Here is a 6,812-nt window from a genome sequence, read left to right on the forward strand (position 1 = left end):
CTGAGAGTGCCCTAATATTGGAAAACATCCACACTTTCCTGAATTAAAACTTTCAAACATACAAACTATACACTGTAGATGCCTTTTATATTTCTGGATGGGTGTCCTTCCCATAATTATGATCAAATTTAGAAAGTCTAATAGATTGAAGACTAATAGCACAAAGTAAATATCAAAAGTCAAAATAGATGAAAACTTAGCAGGTTTGCGTTTTTTAATTAAACAATCAGAAAAGGTAAAAGTGTGTCAACTGCAGCCTCATTATAAGAGCTGTTAATGTAACCCTGTGTGTTACTTTCCAATTACAGGATTGATTTATGGTGGGCCGGCAGAGGGTCCGTCTACATCTTCAGAGGACTACGAGGACAATGTTAAGAGGACGTTCAGCATGCACCTTAAGGTTTATGACACAACATAAATCTCAGAGGTTAAGATTTGGTGCAAAATATTATAGGCCTTAGCTATAAAATTTAGCTATAAAAATATGACCTACACAATTTAGTTTTATGTTTTGTTTTTATGTCCCAAACATTTTTTCTACAATTATAATTAAGCCACTGCTGAAATGTATGAAACTTTTATTGTTATTATCTGTTAGTTTTGCACCCCAGAACATTCTTCAACTGTTTTTGAGCTGTAATGTGTTCGGTGCCTATACATGGTCTGTTATTTTGTGCCTCATGTTAATCCAAGATAAGAGTGTAAGCGTTCAAGACTAAGGGTGGACAAATGTAAGATAGTGTAATTGAAACCCTTAAAACCCTTTGAAACCCTTATTTTCCAAGCAATGTTTACTAATGCAAGGAATTCTTCATTGTATTTTCTGCACTGTAAAAATGCTGGGTTCCACACAATCGATTTTTAACATGGTTTTGGACACGATATGTGAATAGCCCCATACAGATTTAACCTGAGTGATACATTACAAGCATTGATCTATAATCAATATGTGATTACAAATAACTTTGCTAATTTTAAATAAGTAATTTGAACAAAAGCTTTTTTTTTGAGTGTATAATATTTTTTCTTCAGGAGAAAGTCTTATTTCTGTTAGTTTGGCTGGAATAAAAGCAGTTTTTTTCTTATTATTTTTAAGGTAAATATTATTAGCTCCCTTAAAATTATTATTTTTTTGACTAGTTAAAAACAATCTATAGTCGATTTGCCTAATTAACTTGCATAGTTAACCTAATTAACCTAGTTAAACCTTTAAAGTTCACTTTAGACTAAAGGCTAAATACTAGCATCTTGCAAAATAACAAGTAAAATTGTATCTACCGTCGTCATGAAAAATAATAATTAAATTATTAAAACAATACTCATTAAAACTCATATGTCTAAAAATGTTTTGAAAAAATCTTCACTTAATTGAACAGCACTTGTATGAATACTAATATCTTTAATGGCTTCAGAAAAGGACTTCCGAAAATTAACAGCAAGATGAAGATGATAAGCTTAAAAGTACAATATAAAATATAAAATCTATAAAATAATAGAAAATATTCTATAAAAAGTATAAATAGTTTAATAGTAATACTGATTTAAAGTCATATATATGAACGTTCACCCAAAAACTAACATTTCCTAACCATTTACTTACGTTAAAGTAGATTTTATTTCTTCTGTTGAACACAAAACAAGATATTCTGAAGAATATTGGAGAAAAAATAGCCATCGACATCATAAAAAATGCTATAGATATCAATGAGCAGTACTTTTACCAGTATTCCTCAGCATATTGTCCTCTGTGTTCAACAGAAGAAACAAGTGGAGGATGAGTAAATGACCCAATTTTCTTTCTTTTTTTTTGAGGATGAACTTTAATATATATATAAAAACCAATTAAAACCGGACAACTAATTGATTTTTATTCTGATCCCAGATAGCTACAAACTAGATTTTATTTGTATCTGATTTCTCGCAAATATATATTTTTAAAGATGCAGAAGTGAGTCATTTCAGTAATATTCTAGGTGCAGTCTTCTTGTTCTCTGTCTTAATATAGGCCATCCAGTTTAATGTACAATCAAGTTCCACTCATTTCCACAGATAAGCAGTTCAAGGCCGTAAGTATGTGTAAACACTGCTTGTTTCCATTTATTTGGCCTTAAAAGTCCGAACTCCCTCCAGTCATGTGCCTTAAATTCCTTTAGCAAGAATTCAAGCTTTAGCTTCTCTGATTAATGCAAGAACAAATGTTTTGTATTAAATGCCAGTTTGTCATTAACACAAATCTTTAGGTTAAAATAAAGGATATAAAATTATAATAAGATCTCTCTGTTTAAGTGTTTAAAATGTATTACTGCATGTAATATGACAGATCAAAGAAGACTGGTTTACAAAAAAAAAGTCTTTAAAAGTTAAACAGACAACCTTTGAACTTAGATGATAGTCCTTTTTTAGAGTTATGGATGATGTATTATCTCGTGTAGTGCAAAAGCTTGCAAAATAAAAAGTAAATGACCCTGTTTACACCTTGTATAAAGATATTGTGTTAACATTATATACCTGGTATTGATTTTTTTTTAGCTTTTGTTAGTCTTGTCACTATTGGATATCGCTAAATTCAATGTATGACAAGTTTTGAGCTTGTCCACTTTTCTAACCATTGAGGTTTCTGAAAATACATTTGATTGGGTAGATCATCCCCTCTTAGAACTCAGGAAACTAATTGAGTATGGGCAAAAGAGATGAATTAAAAGATCAGGGGCTCGCATTTATCAATCGTTGCATAGGAACCTACACTGATTTTTGTTAAACTTTTGCAAACAATTTAAATAGGTTGAATTTAAACAAACAAATTCAATTGAGTTATGTTTAACTTAAGTTACTGAGTAAAATTAAATAGATCCAATGAATCCTTTTTTTCAGTGTTCCTAAAAGACACACAAAAGTATGACAGAATAAACGTTAATCTATTTAATTGTGATTATGGCTCATATGATGATGTCAAACGGTTGACCATGTTTTTACTGTTTTAAATAATGACTGTTAAAGTCATTTAATAAATGACTGTTTTAAATAATGGTGACACAGTCAGCATTGTTGCTTTACAAAAAAAAAAAATAATTAAACAAACAATCCTGTTGCACTACTACACTTGATTTTGGTTTTATTGTAAAAAAAAAATAATAATAAAACATGTGAAAAAAGAATCTGAAATATTTTATGGCATACTTAAAAAAAATAAAGATGATTTATTATTCAAAAAAATATATTTTGAATATTTTTTTAAAATAAACCACTTCAAATTTTCAGATTTTTCATAGTATATGAATTAATTCCGGTACTTTTACCATAAACTGACATATCAACCATTTGTTAGGGGCTGATATTTCAGAAATTATGGGATGCGTTGAAAAAAAATGCATTGAGTGTGTTAACTAGTGACATTAGGAGAAATGCAATCCAAATATTTTTTCTTGGTGGGGTAGTTTTAATTCAGTATTTAAGGTAAATGTTTTTCTTTAGATTTTTCTCACCACTGCACATATTCTCAAATTAGGTTTGTTTTGGTATCACAAGTTTTGCATGGTAAAGTTTCACCTCTGTTTTGTGCATACATGTTTAAAAACGAGATCAAAGTTGTTTAAAAACATGAGAATAAAGCCAACTGTTGTTGCAACACAGGTTTATTGGGAAAACGTCCCCCTATATACATTTCTGGAGAGTGCAAATTATGTAGCCAGAGCAACGTCTGGCTGCATTTTGTCATTAAAGCAAATGCTGTGGGGTGGTATGACGCCGCCAATGGCTTGTTTTTTTTTTTTCATGATGATTGCTTACCTTCCTGTGGGCAGCTTTTCCGCTGTTACCAGTTTGCCCAGTACCTCACCATGTACAGCGGTGGACTTGAGACACAGTGAGGAGTTGACCGCAACGATGGGGTTCAAATCCGGCGAAGAGCGGTTCCAGAAAGCAGGTAAAACATAAATAAAAGGCAAAAAATAACATAAACAAGTAAATAACAGGGTGAGAAAGTGGTAAGATCTGAAAATGTGGTAAAAATCACGAGGGCCGCGAGGGCTTTTCTTTTTTTGGATTGCTTTTGAAAACACGTCGGTTGCGTTTAGGGAAGTGGGTGATCGGGTTAATAGGCTCTTTTAAAAGCACTATCGGTTTGGTTTAGGGAAGGGGCTGGGTCAGGGTATGGATCGGTTGGTCGGTCAGTTGTTCAGTCAATTCGTCGACATCGGCCTCGGATTTACGCAAGAACTGCAGTCTCGAGAAAAATTTAAGATCTGAAATCGTGTACACAGTGGCCTCAGGTGGATTCCCAAAAACAAAAACTACAAAAAAAACATACCTCCTGGCACGTATTTCGCCATCTCCAGAAATGTATATAGGGGTACGTATCAATACTGATAATCAATAAATAAACGCCTGGGTTGCGTTTGATTACAATTTGAATTAAAAATGTAATCCAGTTATTAGATTTGTTCATGTATCCCTGTCAATATATCACTTGTGATTCAATTGACTGAAGCACCTCTTAACAGCAGACATAAACAGGGCCTGTAAATCATTGCAGATTTCTGACTTTAAAAGCCTCTTGTTTAGATTGTTTGCCAATAGATGGCATATATTTGCCCACGAATCATGGAAAGCAAAAGGTTTATGAATTTAGTCAATAACAACTTATTCTTATCAGGCTAGATAAAGCAGACTGCTGTAAAATCTCCAAGGCGCTGCTTTGAGGATCTTGCTTGGGTTATTTGCACAAGTGGAGTATCCGCATTAGGTTATTACAGGAAGGCGACACCTGCAATTAAGGTGGTTTTGCCTTATAATAACTGTAATCCAGTCATGTTTAACAAGCTCTTGAAGGTAGTATCTGTTGAGCCATAGTGACGGATGTTAAGGGTTTCACAGCTTTATGGACAGGTTATGGAGTTATTAAAAGGCCGCACAACCCATAAGCGGATGTTTTAGGCAACTTCCTTACAATGTAAAAATATAAGTAATTAGCAGTTTTCCGTATTTTGATACACGTTTTATTTTTATTTATACTTTTGAATTGAATTATAGGACCTTGATTTTTCTTCCAGTAACTTTTAGCCTTGAAAAGTTGGAAAAAGTGACTTTTATTAACATTTTAAATAGTTAAATAGTTAAAGTAATCTATTCTCTGGGTTGGTGTTGTATATTACTCTACTAAAATCTTGTATTAAACTGCAAGTATATGTTCTGTTATTTTACAGACGCCTTTCTCTATATAATATTTCTTATACAATGTATTATTTTAAATGGCAATAAAAGCCACTTTGTTCAACTTTAAAGTTGAATCTTGAACATCAAAAGTCGACAAAAAAAGAAATCAAGGTCCCATAGTCCCCTATTCATAAAGGTAAATGAGCGAAAAACACTTGAGAATCACAAAATATAGAAACTGTTCATTAACAGATTTTTTTACATTGTGTTAAATGGATTGTTTGGACTCAAGTACCTCAGACATCACAACCGCAGACCCACAAAATAAGAAATACTTCAGAAATTTGAAAGCCGTCACTTGATTGGATGAATTATACAGGATTTCTCTGAGATTAGTGTGTTGCATTATTTACACTCCATCTAAAAACAAAGCCATCTTGAGGTAACCGGTTGCGTTGAAAGTTTCGATAAATCCCATAAAATATTGGGATTTCAGAATACACTACCTGACAAAAGTCTTGTCGTCGATCCAAATTGTAAGAGAAACAAATAATAACTCTACTTCTAGTTGATCATTTGGAAAAATGTCAGAAGGTGATTTTTTCTGATAAATCATCTGTGGAACTGCATCCCAATCATTACAAATTCTGCAAAGACCTACTGGAACCCGCATGGACCCAAGATTCTCACAGAAATTCGTCAAGTTTGGTGAAGGAAAAATCCTGGTTTGGGGTTACATACAATATGGGGGCATGCGAGAGATCTGCAGAGTGGATGACAACAACAGCCTGAGGTATCAAGAAGACATTTGTGCTGGTCAAGAAGGTCAAGGTGCTCCAGGATTGGCCAGCCCAGTCACCAGACATGAACATTATTGAGCATGTCTGGGGTAAGATAGAGGAGGCACTGAAGATGAATCCAAATAATCTTGATGAACTCTGGCAGTCCTGCAAGAACACTTTCTTTGCCATTCTAGATGACTTTATTAAGTTATTTGAGTATACTGTCCTAATTAAATAATAATAAGGCTTGGTCATTTTATTTTGGTAAAATAAGCGTAATCTAGATGCCTTTGCCTTTCATATAAGCCACTTTTGATACCAAATGATCAACTAGAAGTCCAGTTATTATTTGTTGTTTTTATAACTTGGATAGGCTACAAGACTTTTGTCAGGTAGTGTACATATATAGTAGACTGCTTAAAATATGTTCAAGAGTTTTACACCAGTGTGACAAAGCCCCTTTTATACAGTACAAATAAATTACGGTCAAATTACCAGAGCAACTTTACCAGTAATAGGCCTATAAAAACAAGCTGTTCAATGTCATTTTACTGCTAAAGCACCTTTCATAAAATACTGATCAATTCTGATATCTTTAGCAGAAATGACCTTTAAACAGCTGCGCTTCTCAGTATTATTTGTAAACATGAAGGGGATTTCTTGGCCCAAAGACATTAGATGACTTTAAAGTGAACTACTGGAGAGAAAAAAGTCACTAACATTCAAAGCACAGAAAACGTCATACCGGCAGAATGAACTGCTAGTATTTTTGAAAAGGTTCACAGATGATTTCTTAATGGTATTTTACTATTAAAAGGCGTTACTCTTTTAGTGACATTACACTTTCACACCCCTCATTTTGGTTGAGCCAAATTTGAA

Source organism: Danio aesculapii, chromosome 12 (genome assembly GCF_903798145.1).
Source record: "Danio aesculapii chromosome 12, fDanAes4.1, whole genome shotgun sequence".
Taxonomy (NCBI): domain Eukaryota; kingdom Metazoa; phylum Chordata; class Actinopteri; order Cypriniformes; family Danionidae; genus Danio; species Danio aesculapii.